Raw genomic sequence first — 13,217 nt, forward strand, 5'->3', positions numbered from 1 at the left:
TCCTGCCTTCAATCTTTCCCAGCATCAGGGTCTTTTCCAATGACTCAGTTCTTCACATCAGGTGGCCAAAGTATTGAAGTTTCAGCTTCAGCATCAGTTCTTTCAGTGAATATTCAGGACTTTAAGATGGATTTTAACATGGAATGGTTGGATCTCCTTGAAGTCCAAGGGATTCTCAAGAGTTTTCTCCAGCACCACAGATCAAAAGCATCAATTCTTCAGCACTCAGCTTTCTTCAGAGTCCAACTCTCAAATATATACATGACTACTGGAAAAACAAAAACTTTGACTAGACAGACCTTTGTTGACAAAGTAATGTCTCTGCTTCTTAATATGCTATCTAGGTTGGTCATAACTTTCCTTCCAAGGAGTAAGCATCTTTTAATTTGATGGCTGCAATCACCATCTGCAGTGATTTTGGAGCCCAGAAAAATAAAGGCAGCCATTATTTCCACTATTTCCCCATCTATTTGCCATGACATGATGGGACCAGATGCCATGATCTTCATTTTCTGAATGCTGAGCTTTAAGCCAACTTTTTCACTGTCCTCTTTCACTTTCATTGAGGCTCTTTAGTTCTTTGCTTTCTGACATAAGGGCATATTATCCCTGGGGAATCACTTGTAGTTTATTCTAATAATTTCCAGCACTCCAAATGTGGACATGTGATATAAACACATGTTAAATAAGTAAACCCCATAAATCAGCACAAAAAGAGGACACACACACAACAAACTAAGGTTATATTTAGGTCAGTTCAGTTCAGTTCAGATGCTCAGCAGTGTCCGACTCTTTGTGATCCCATGAATCTCAGCACGCTGGGCCTCCCTGTCCGTCACCAACTCCCAGAGTTTACCCAAACTCATGTCCATCGAGTTGGTGATGCAATCCAGACATCTCATCCTCTGTCATCCCATTCTCCTCCTGCCCTCAATCCCTCCCAACATCAAAGTCTTCTCCAATGAGTCAACTCTTCACATGAGGTGGCCAACGTACTGGAGTTTCAGCTTTAGCATCATTCCTTCCAGATCCCAGGGCTGATCTCCTTCAGAATGGACTGGTTGGATCTCCTTGCAGTCCAAGGGACTCTCAAGACTCTTCTCCAACACCACAGTTCAAAAGCATCAATTCTTCAGTGATCAGCTTTCTTTACAGTCCAACTCTCTCATCCATACATGACTATTGGAAAAAACGTAGCCTTGACTAGATGGACCTTAGTCGGCAAAGTAATGTCTCTGCATTTTAATATGCTGTCTTGGTTGGTCATTACTTTCCTTCCAAGGAGTAAGCGTCTTTTAATTTCATGGCTGCAGTCACCACCTGCAGTGATTTTGGAGCCCCCCAAAATAAAGTCTGACACTGTTTCCACTGTTTCCCCATCTATTTCCCATGAAGTGATGGGACCGGATGCCATGATCTTCGTTTTCTGAATGTTGAGCTTTAAGTCATCTTTTTCACTCTCCTCTTTCACTTTCATCAAGAGGCTTTTGAGTTCCTCTTCACTTTCTGCCATAAGGGTGGTGTCATCTGCATATCTGAGGTGATTGATATTTCTCTCAACAGTCTTGATTCCAGCTTGTGTTTCTTCCAATCCAGCATTTCTCATGATGTACTCTGCATATAAGTTAAATAAGCAGCGTGACAATATAAAACCTTGACGTACTCCTTTTCCAAGTTACTGATTCCATTTAATCAAAACTATCAGAAATAATCATGTCTCCTGAGAGCAAGAGGAAATGAAGTATATTTTGAGTGTCATTATAGAAGTGTAAATTACTTAAATTTTATTGTATTTTAATCTAAGCTATCTTGGTCCTCATTTCAATTATCTATCACTTTGTTACAAACCACTCCAAAATGTAGGGGTTCAAAATTAGAATGATTTTTTTTTTATGATCCTTTCATTTGACCTATTGGCTCTTCTGCTTTACTTGGTATTATCTTAGACACAGAGAGGGATCCCATGACTTGCACACCTGGCAGGGGGTGGAGCCTGCTGACCAGGAACTCAGCTGGGGCTGCCAGTCAGTTTCTCCAGGGTTTCTTCATGCAGGTTTCTCCTTGTGATTTGTGTTGTTCCTCAGGGCATCCTAGATGATTTCAAAGAAGTATTCTGAGTGCTGAATGTAGATTCATGGATCCCATAACGCCTGGTCTTAGAAGTTAAACAGCATCATGTCTTCATTTATGAGTCAAAATGAGTCACAGAGGCAGCTCAGATTCAAGAGGAGGGAAAATAGATACCACAGCTCTGTGAGAAGAGTGGCAAAGAATTAGATTTGTAACCATCTTTATTTTACCAGAGTCTGCTCTCAGTGGCTAATTATTTACATTTCACTCACATGCCATATACATTTGTTTCTTTCCAAGATCCTTCCAAATGTCAATTCATGAAGGCTCCGGATAAGGCCTGAATTCATGGACCTTATCACTGTAATCATATACAAGTGCAAATGAGGCTGTTTGTGCTTATTTCCATGGATCTAGCAACCTGTGAATTTAAAAGGCCTTGTGTCTTTTCCCCACACATCAAACACAATAGTGAAATATGCCCAGGATAACCACAATATAGACTCCTGTTCAAAAAAGGAGAAGAGTGGGAGCTAGAAAGATGGCACTGGTACATAATTATTTTCCCCAATCATATGACTTTTTAACCAGAGGCAGAAATTGTTTCCTGATTAGGTATCAATTCATCTCTCTGGCAATGGCTATCTGTGACTTTCGGCTCTATCCTCTGGGCTCTTAGTTCTGCCTTCTGACCCACTCTCCTTTTATATAGAAAATGCCCCATTTTTGTCGATCTGTTTCTTGTCCATTAAAATTTGAAGCCAGAAGACCTATTTTCACTTTTCACTGCTATCTTTCTCTACTGAAGATGTTACCAGCTTCTCTAAAAATTGTGTAGGCTTCCTATATATCAACTTTTAAATCCACTCAATTAAAGAAACATTGCACACACAAATATCTGTGAATTAAACATTTCTCTACCATAGTCTAAGAGTTAAGAACTGTAAGACAATGCCATTTAAATTCATAGAAGTTTTGAATGTACTTCCATCATAGTATTGATGGAAGCTCATCAATACAGTAAAGAAGTTCTAGAATGTACCATCACAATAAATATTTCTGAACATGTCATGAAGGGTTGCATAGCCCACATGTGACTTTATTTTGAACTTGAGTATTTCTTTTACTGGCAGCATTCTGTATTTTATACTTTCCTTGAGGCAATTGTGGCTCAGCTGGTAAAGAATCCGGCTGCAATGTGGGAGACCTGGGTTTGATCTCTGGGTTGCGAAGATCCCTGGAGAAGGGAATGGCTACTCACTCCAGTATTCTGGCCTGGAGAATCACATGGACTGTAGTCCATGGGGTCGCAAAGAGTCAGACATGACTGAGAGTTCACTTTTGAGGCAATATCTTACGTTGAGAATATTTTGTCAGATGGAAAACCTGAGGATAAAAAAATACTTTTATTTTCCAACTATATTATTCTCAGGATGGAAAATTTTTCTGCAGATTTTTTGTGAAACGTAACATTTCCTTCTTTAGGTCATTCTTCTTTACGTATGCTTTACAATAGGCAGCTAACATAAGCCAAATGATAGCTTTCAACTTTTGGTCTGGAAATTCTCTTAGATTCAAAAGTTCACTAAGTAATTTTTAGATCTTATTTTCTTTTCTGTCAGTACATAACTCAGTTCCTATTTTATCAAACCTCTGATAACAATTTCCTTACTACCTTTTCAGCTTTCTTCTTGCTTTTTGGACCTGTAACTAACACGCATACACAAAGTCAGTATTTTTGTTCTGCCATCATCTTATGCCCAGGTGCCAATTTCTGCCCTATCAGTAACAATACTCCTTCTCCCCCACTTATCTTCTTAAAGAAACAAAAGTTTATTATTTCTTTATAATTGTATAGTAAACACATGTGTTTTACTGCTTCACTAGGTGTTGACTGGGTTGTAAGGATGGATGGAAGTTCCAAACTGGTCTCTCTAAGAAGGATGGAAGTTAGGAAGGAGAAGTGAACCCTCCTACACTGTTGTGGGAATGTAAATTGGTACATCCGCTACGGAGAAAAGTACGATATTCATAACAAAACTAAAAATAGAGCTACCATATGACCCTGCAACCCACTCCTGGGCATATATGCATAGAAAAACATGATCCAAAAGGATATATTCTGCCCAGTGTTCACTGCAGCACTGTTTACAGCAGCCAAGACATGGAAGCAACTAAATGTCCTTCAACAGAAGAATAGATAAAGAAGCTGAGGTACATATATACAGTAGAATACTACTCAGTCATTAAAAATAACGAAATAATGCCATTTGCAGCAACATGGATGGACCTAGAGATCGTCACACTAAGTGAAATAAGTCAGACAGAGAAAGAGAAATGTCATATGACATCCCTTATATGTGGAATCTAAAAAGAAATGTTACAAATAAACTCACTTACAAAACAAAAAGAGACTCACTGACTTAGAGAATGAAATTATGGCTGCCCTGGGTTGAAGGCTGGGGGAAGAGATAGTTGGGGAGTTTGGGATGGTCATGTACAAGCTGCTAGATTTAAAATGGATAACCAAGAAAGACCTACTCTGCAGCACATGGAACTCTGCTCAATATTATATGGCAGCCTGGATGGGAGGGGATTTTTTTTTTTTTTTTGAGGGGATGGGAAATGGATATATGTATATGCATGGCTGAGTCCCTCACTGTACATCTGAAACTATTACAACATTGTTAATCGGTCATATCCCAATACAAAACAAAAAGTTGAAAGATTAAGAAAAGAAGAAGAAAGATGGAAGTTGGGAGTGCAACTGGGACTGTTGGGAGGGTGTCTCAGCTCTGCTCAGTGCAGTCTTCTCCATATGGGTGCTTGAGCTTCATCATACCATGGTGGCTAAGTTTCAAGAATAAGTTACTCATGCAGTGAAAACTTAAGCTGTAAATCTCTTAAAAAGTGTGAATTCTGCCACATTTACTTGTCCAACAAACCTCAGGGTAACTTCAAGTAGAGAGGAAATAGATGTCATCTTTGAATAGGAGGAGTGGCAAAGTATTTGGATAAACTTTAATTCACTGAAGATGAATCTGACTGCAAAGTTGGAGACTTTCTAAATCAGAACAGCAAAAAAAAAAAATAATAATAATAAAGTTTAAAAAAACTTACTGTTATGACATAAACCATTTACATCAATACTTAATTTTTTCATCTTAGTTCTGGACTGTGCGTGTGCATACATACTCAGTCACTTCAGTGTATCTAATTCTTTGCATCCCCATGGCCTGCAGCCCGCCAGGCTCCTCTGTCAATGGGATTCTCCAGGCAAGAATACTGCAGCGGGTTGCCATGCAACCAGGAGATCTTCCCAACCCAGGCAATTAACCCACAGCTCCTGAGTCTCATGCATTGCAGGCAGATTCTTTACCGCTGAGCCACCACGGACGCCCTAATTCTGGATTAGTTTACACTAAAACACATGAGCTTATTGTGTAAGATTTTTTATTAACATTGCTTATACTTATCTTTAAATGGCAACCCACTCCAGTGTTCTTGCCTGGAGAATCCCAGGGATGGGGGAGCCTGGTGGGCTGCCCTCTCTGGGGTCACACAGAGTCGGACATGACTGAAGCAACTTAGCAGAAGCAGCAGCATACTTATCTTTAAACCAAATTAAGTTTTCCTGTCTCACCAAGACTTAAAAAGCAGCATTATAGTTCACATATTTCTAAATGGTATATCCTACCTCCAATCATCTGTCAAACTACATCTTTCCCCCCATAATCTCCAGGGAAAACACTGGTGTTTTCTATTTTTATTTTTTACTTTTACAACCATTCTGTACCTACTCTAATATGGGAAAGTATTTATAATCCAAGTTTTCTCCATTGCTGTATTTGTGCCTGGAAAAAATATGAAAATATGAACCATCTTGGGCCATAATATGATTGTTTCTAAACCACATGTTTAATATTGCATGGAGAAATTTTTTCTTCACACTTTATCCAAATAAGCAAAATATACATCAACAAAATCTCTTCATACTGGAATTAATCCTCTGTGCTTATTTTTCTCATCAGAAATGTCTCCTTCTCATTGTTGCATCAGGATCAATGTTCTTAATAGAAAGAGATATTCTGATTCATTTCCTCCTCAATCCAGTTCATGAGTAATGAGGAAACTGATTGTTTTTGTTCAACTTCTATTCCTTTCTTGAGATGATACAGTTAGTAATGAAAAACATAAATTTTCCATGTGTTCACATCTCATTGATCAGTTATTCCATTTGTTATGTTTGTGTTATGTGATGTTTGCCATGTAAATATGCATTTTTCATCTATTTTCCTTTGCTCAGTTCTAAAAGGAAGATCATAATAGCAACACAGTTTAGAAAATTCCATTTTTACTATGGAAATAATATCTCTTTACCCAATATCAGGAACTTATGGTAACTAGTAAAATTAGAATGGAAGGGGGAAACATTTAAGATCTTTGTATATAGTGGGGGCATTAGCAGTCCTGGAAAACCTAAGAAAAGACTAAAGATGAGAAGGAGAATCATAATCACACATCAATTAGAAAACAGAGGTTGGAATAGTCAAAGACAAAGATAAGCATTTCTCTTAATCTTTCTCCATGTGATGAGTCTATCCATGCTCAGCCACATTTGGACTGTCAGCTTCTCCTCAGGAATATGTTTCTGCTTGATTTACAGAGATACCCTAAATATCCAGTATAGTGTTTGAAACAGCTGGGATGTGATAACCCTTTATTTAATCAATTAGTTAATTAAGCATTATAACAAATCTGTGCAGTGTACAGAGCTTCCCTTGTGGCTCAGGGGGTAAAGAACCCGCCTGAAATGTGGGAGACTTGGGTTCGATCCCTGGGTTGGGAAGATCCCCTGGAGAAGGCAAAGGCTACGCACTCCAGCATTCTGGCCTGGAGAATTCCATGGAAGTCTGTGGGTCACAAAGAGTTGGACACGACTGATAACAATGTCTCACATGGTGCCTAAACCACAGAAGATCAATGTCTTTGATATTTCATAGTCTAAAAGACTTAAAAACAGGTCATATTGATTTATATGGCTATTACTACCTTAATGTATCAGAGGTTTTCGAATCAGGCCACTCTCTAAGCAACAGGATTATTCTTTGAGTTAGTTTCCTCATCCCTAATGGTACCATCCTTATAGGGTGGTATGTATGGTGCTCTGAGTTAGGAGATTTCTGCTAGGAGGGAGACTGAGCATGGAAAATCCAATAGTGATATTGCCCAGATAATGGTAAAATGTAAGAAATATTTAACTCCCCACATGTTTGCATGGGAGATAAACTTCATACCAAACAAAATAATTTTGGTCAATCTTGCAAGTATCTATCAAGATAAAACAAATTTTAAGACAAGATCAAAATCTCTCAAAAGTCTTCCACTCACCATTTCAATTCATCAGAGACCTACAATCTAAGCTTCCTTTTGAGACTGTCAGCAGCAGTATTGTATCTGATGGACTTAATTACTCTGGAAGCATGGGTCATACCACACTGAATGTAGGGGTGACAAAAATACTTGGTTATTAAAAGCACAATGGCAGAATTGTACTTCACATGAAGAAAGGTAAAATATTAATATTTATAAGCAAATATATTTTTAGCAGTGTGAGACTTATTTTCCAGTTGAATTAAATGCTCATTATCTCTTTTAGATAATAACTTTTGGAAAGAGTTTTAGAGGTGAAAATCTTTCTCTTATACAACTATTCAACTAGACTTCTATATTGGAAAGTCTTCATAAAGGGAAATTCAGGATCCATGATACACCTTTTTCCTTTGTTAAAATTTTGGATTATAAAATGAATAAAATTACAATCTCCCTTATTTCCACTTGTATTCATTATGCAAAGCTACTACTATATTTTCTCACATGCCAATCAAGTAAATGCAGTAGAATCACTTTTAGGGATATGAAAGATCCAATAGCATGATTTTCAAAAGAAGTTTTGGAGAGCTAACTTTTAAAATTGTAGAAAATTTTGCTTTAAGCCAGGAGTTGGCAAACTATAGTCTGTGGATCAAATCTGCTCCCACCCACTTCCAATTCTGTTGGTTTGGGTGGTCCAAATTTTGGTTAAAAATTTGTTTTATGGTTAATAAGCACATAGTATCTTAAATTTACCTCTTGGCCTAGTAAGACTTTATTTTCTTGCTCTTTATAGATAAATGCTGCCCATATTTCTGCTATGTATACTCTATATATCATTAACCTAGTTTTTAAGGATATCACCATTCAATCTCTTCTTTCTCAAATGATAGCAAGAGAGCTTCACCATCTAATTTTTTTACAATTACAGAACAATCTCATTTTGAAATTTTATATCAGTGCAATAATAATAATAACAGTATATTATGTTCATAAAAGAACTTCATACATATTATAATCATAACACTGACAAAATCCATTCATTAAATCTCCATAAACCTATTTTACAGGTGAAAAGGAAATTAGTTTCAAAGAGGTTAAGTGATTGGCCCAGGGTTATAAGTCTTATAATTATGAGGGCTTTTCCTGCAACATTCTTTTTACGTGGATTCATGGTGCCTCTTCAAATTAATCTGAACTCTTAGTTCATTTAATTATGCAAGAAAAATAATCATAAACTAGTTATGCATGTAATATGAAGGTAAAAGATAATGAATATGATGCAATTAGCAGTGTTTTGTTGCAGTTAATGAAAATAAATCATAACAATCAGGTCACCAGGTAAACATCTTAGTAAAATGAGCAAAGAGAATTAAAACAGATTAATGGTTTAATTAAGTAACCTAAAAGTTACTCAGTTCTGCCAATGAGAACAGAACCCTTAAATCAGTTACTTATATTCATTAGATCTTTGACAAATTTTAACAATGTAATTTTTGCAACTATCTCTCCAGTTACTAATGACCTTTTTAATAAATTTCAATTTCATTAAGCAATTCCAAGTCAAATTAACAACTGATTTGTATTTCAATAATAAGTACTTGCCTTACATGTTGTTATTATAATTACATACCCATAAATTTAGAAAATTTACATTAAATTTCCTAGGGAAATCAGAAGGTTTATCATAAGTCATAAAGGAAAGCATCATGTGGAAGTGAAATTGGGATATTAAAGCTCACTGTTGTGAAAGGCCAGGGAATAATTAAAATATAAATGATACATATATTTCATTGAGGTGATATTTTAAGATTTCATTAAAGCATAGACCATATTTAATTTTTAAAATATTAACTTTATGCTTATTTTCTTTTACATAGAATGACCTGCTATAAAGCCACTACTGAGAGTTCTTGATTTTATTATATGCTTATATAGAGTGTTTGAAAGTGATGTTTTTCAGAAAATAGAAGTTTGGTCATAATTTCTCAGTCTTAAATAGCTGATTGTTTTTTTCCAATTGTCTTTGGCAATGAATAAGATGGTAGGAAACTATTAGATCACAAAAATTTTCTTCAATTCTGCTTAATAAATTTTTATAAAAGTCTAGGCATTCAGGATTTTTTCTTTTTTTTTTTAACCTAAAAAAAAAATTATGTTGACCACCCCAACCTAATTTGCAGAGAAAAGTACATTCCATTTTATGTTGCAGGTACTTTTTAAGTATCTCTTTGTTTATGGCTTTTCCAGGTTTTCCCATTATATATCAATTACCTTAAATCTAATTTTTTAATCCTTTTTTCTTCTGCTTTCTAGAAGAAACCTGTAAGATTATCTTTCATGTTGCTGATTACATTTTCTTCATTGTCACTTCTATTCTTTTTTATATTAAATGCATTTTATTATTTTAAATGCATTTTAAATTTCTATCAGATTTCCACTTCTTAATACCATCGTATTTTGTCTCATCCAGTTCCATTTTCATCAGCAGCCATTTATTTCCTGTTTCACATTTTTGTAATTTTTTGTTGGGGAACAAATAGTAAATGCCTTAAAATAACATTTCTATGTCTTTTCTTTCAAAGCATCAACAAAATTCCAAACCTCTGAATTTTATATGAACTGCGGAGCAATCCTACTACAAGATCCATTAATAATTCCTTCCTCTTTTTCTCTTTAATTATTTTGAGCAGGGAACACTATATCCAGAGCCAGTGATAAATTCAGGGCCTGAAAATCTCCTTGTTTCTCTTCTCTGATCACCCATTTTTTTCCTTGGATGTTTCCTTTAGGTCTTATGATGGTAAGCAAATTAATATCAACAGCCCTGAATTAGCCTACTATAGTATCCAACAGTAGCTATTTATATGACTCAGCAGGAAGTAAAAGGAATATTTTTCTGATGCTGCTTCTTTGTATAAAGAGTGATTGAGGATTTCTAATTTAAAGCAATGGCCCAAAGCATAACACAAAATTTGCAACTTCTAGACTATAAAAGTTTTAATATATTTTTCTGCGTCTGTCTCTTGTTATTAATATTGGTGAATTCACATCCCAAGTGTTCAATCTGCCAGCACTTCATCATATACAACTGGTAATGCTTAGAATCACATGGATTTGATAAACTTTCATCAATGTCTGATAAGGATAGAGTCTTGGGAATGAGGAGTTATACAGCTCTGACCCTCTGAGACTATGTCTAATGCTGCATGAATAACTCAGACTTTATATCTAAGCATTCAAGCTCACAAACAGTTCAGTCTATACCTCAAGGTTCAAATGCACATTCTAACTAATGTTTCATCCACAAAGGATAAGGATCCATATTCCTGTTCTACAACAATCTCAGAGCCTTTGTGTTAAAGACTTAGGGTCACAAACAAAGCCACCCTCTTCCCAGACTTGTAACACTTAAAGGTACCTTGAGTGTACCAGGAGATCAGCCCTGGGTATTCTTTGGAAGGAATGATGCTAAAGCTGAAACTCCAGTACTTTGGCCACCTCACGCGAAGAGTTGACTCATCGGAAAAGACTCTGATGTTGGGAGAGATTGGGGGCAGGAAGAGAAGGGGACGACAGAGGATGAGATGGCTGGATGGCATCACCGACTTGATGGACCTGAGTCTGAGTGAACTCTGAGAGTTGGTGATGGACAGGGAGGCCTGGTGTGCTGCAATTCATGGGGTCACAAAGAGTCGGACATGACTGAGCAACTGAACTGAACTGAACTGAACTGAGTGTAACAAGGAAAGGGAGCTCAACAACAGTAATGCTAGCAAAGACAAGGAATTTGGAGACCATGTGCAAATTGGTTATAGACTTTGCTAGTTAGTGAAAAGGAATTCAATTAAAATAAGTTTAAGACAGAGAAAATATATTCACTCACAGCTCAAAAGTCCAGGAATAAAGCTGGGTTAAGGCCTAGCTTTATTTAAAGATTCAGATATTTCACCCAAATGGGAAGTGTTTTAATTATGACATTTGCTTCATTTTGGACTGCATGTGCCTGACATTTCAACAGCTTTGCCTCTACGTCCTCCCAAACTCAAGGGCAGTGAAGAACATTTCCCCTCCATATTTTCTGCAAAACTCCTAGGATTCATTCTGACCATACAAACTTGAGCTATGCGCCATTAATGAATCAGTCACTGGGGCTGGGGAGATTTGATACACCGGTTGCCAGAATTTGCTTGTAAATCTCTCTCATGAGGCTATTCTTTAGCTCGTGTCTGTAGCACCATGGTTTACATGGAGTAGAAATCAATACATAACCTTCATTTTCTGTTTATTGGTAGACTGAAATAATAGTGTTTTTAATAAATTTCATTGGTTGTTGTTGTATAGTCAGTTAATCGCATCCAGTTCTTTGCAACCCCATGGACTGCAGCACGCCAGGCTTCCCTGTCCTTCACCATCTCTCAGAACTTGCTCAAACTCATGTCCATTGATTCAGTGATAAATGTCATCAGAACATCTTGAATCATTGATTTCCTTAGCAGATGACACAGCAGAGTCTTAGGCTTTTATTTTTATCCCTGTCAGTGGAAACATAGCCCCAGTAATAGACTCAGAAACATTTTCTTGTTTGGAATGACTCAGAAAAGTGAGTCAGTAAATCAAAACTTTCTTACAAAATAGTGGAAACTCTATGAGCCTAAGAAGAATAAGCCAACATGTACAAAAGATGCTGTCATCCGTGTGTAATGGCAAAGAAAGAGCAGAGTAGATAAAAGCAAGAGTTCAGGAGTCTAAATGCTCATGTTCCACACTGATCTTAACCTTTATAGTTTTGAGGTGTGGGCATTTATTCTAGTATCTCTTTGAGGCTCAGTGGGTAATTCATGAAAGTGATTAGAGCAGCCCCTTTCACAGAGTAAGCAGGCAACTGAGTATCTTCCATTAAACAAAGTATATGAAGATGCTTAGCCTGGAGAGTCCGATGGAGGAGCCTGGTGGGCTGCAGTTCATGCTAAGTGTCGGACACGACTGGGCGACTTCCCTTTCACTTTTCACTTTGATGCATTGGAAAAGGAAATGGCAACCCACTCCAGTGTTCTTGCCTGGAGAATCCCAGGGGCGGGGGAGCCTGCTGGGCTGCTGTCTATGGGGTCGCACAGAGTCGGACACGACTGAAGTGACTTAGCAGCAGCAACAGCAGATTATAACTTGAGAAATAAGGTGAAGCCTTTCCACTGGTGAGGATGCACAAGACTTCTTAGGTATTATTCCAGTTTATTTATAATGTTATGAAATAACACTGGACTGAAATCTCTCTAATCTGTCTAAATATGCCATAGTTCTGAGGAGTCAAACTTGTGAGAGGCATGACAGTCTAAGTATGATATTCAGTAAACTGTCTATAATATCTTCTAAAACCTTCACACACTTTTTTTGTTTCTTCACTCTCAGTTTTATTTCACATATCCATCTTAGGTGGGATGAAGCTACCAGGTAAGGTCATACTTGGTTTTGAATCTATGCTCCCCTCTGTTGAAAAACCAGTGCCTGCATGGTTCTCACCTATGAGATAAAACTAAACTTTGTAAAATTACAGTCTCAACCTTAGTTTATTGATCATTTCTTCCACCTTAGAATTGTTTCCTCAAAATACTTCTTACCATAATTATACTTCCAAAATATGCTAGCAAATCCAAACAATTCACAAGTGTCAGACCCTTCTAATTGTGCCCACAAGGTAGCTGGGTCTCTTCAAATCTGTCAAACAATTTTCGTTCTACATCTTTGAAGTAGATGGATGATTCCCATTTAAAAGA

Source organism: Ovis aries, chromosome 10, assembly GCF_016772045.2.
Source record: "Ovis aries strain OAR_USU_Benz2616 breed Rambouillet chromosome 10, ARS-UI_Ramb_v3.0, whole genome shotgun sequence".
In the NCBI taxonomy this organism is placed as follows: Eukaryota; Metazoa; Chordata; class Mammalia; order Artiodactyla; family Bovidae; genus Ovis; species Ovis aries.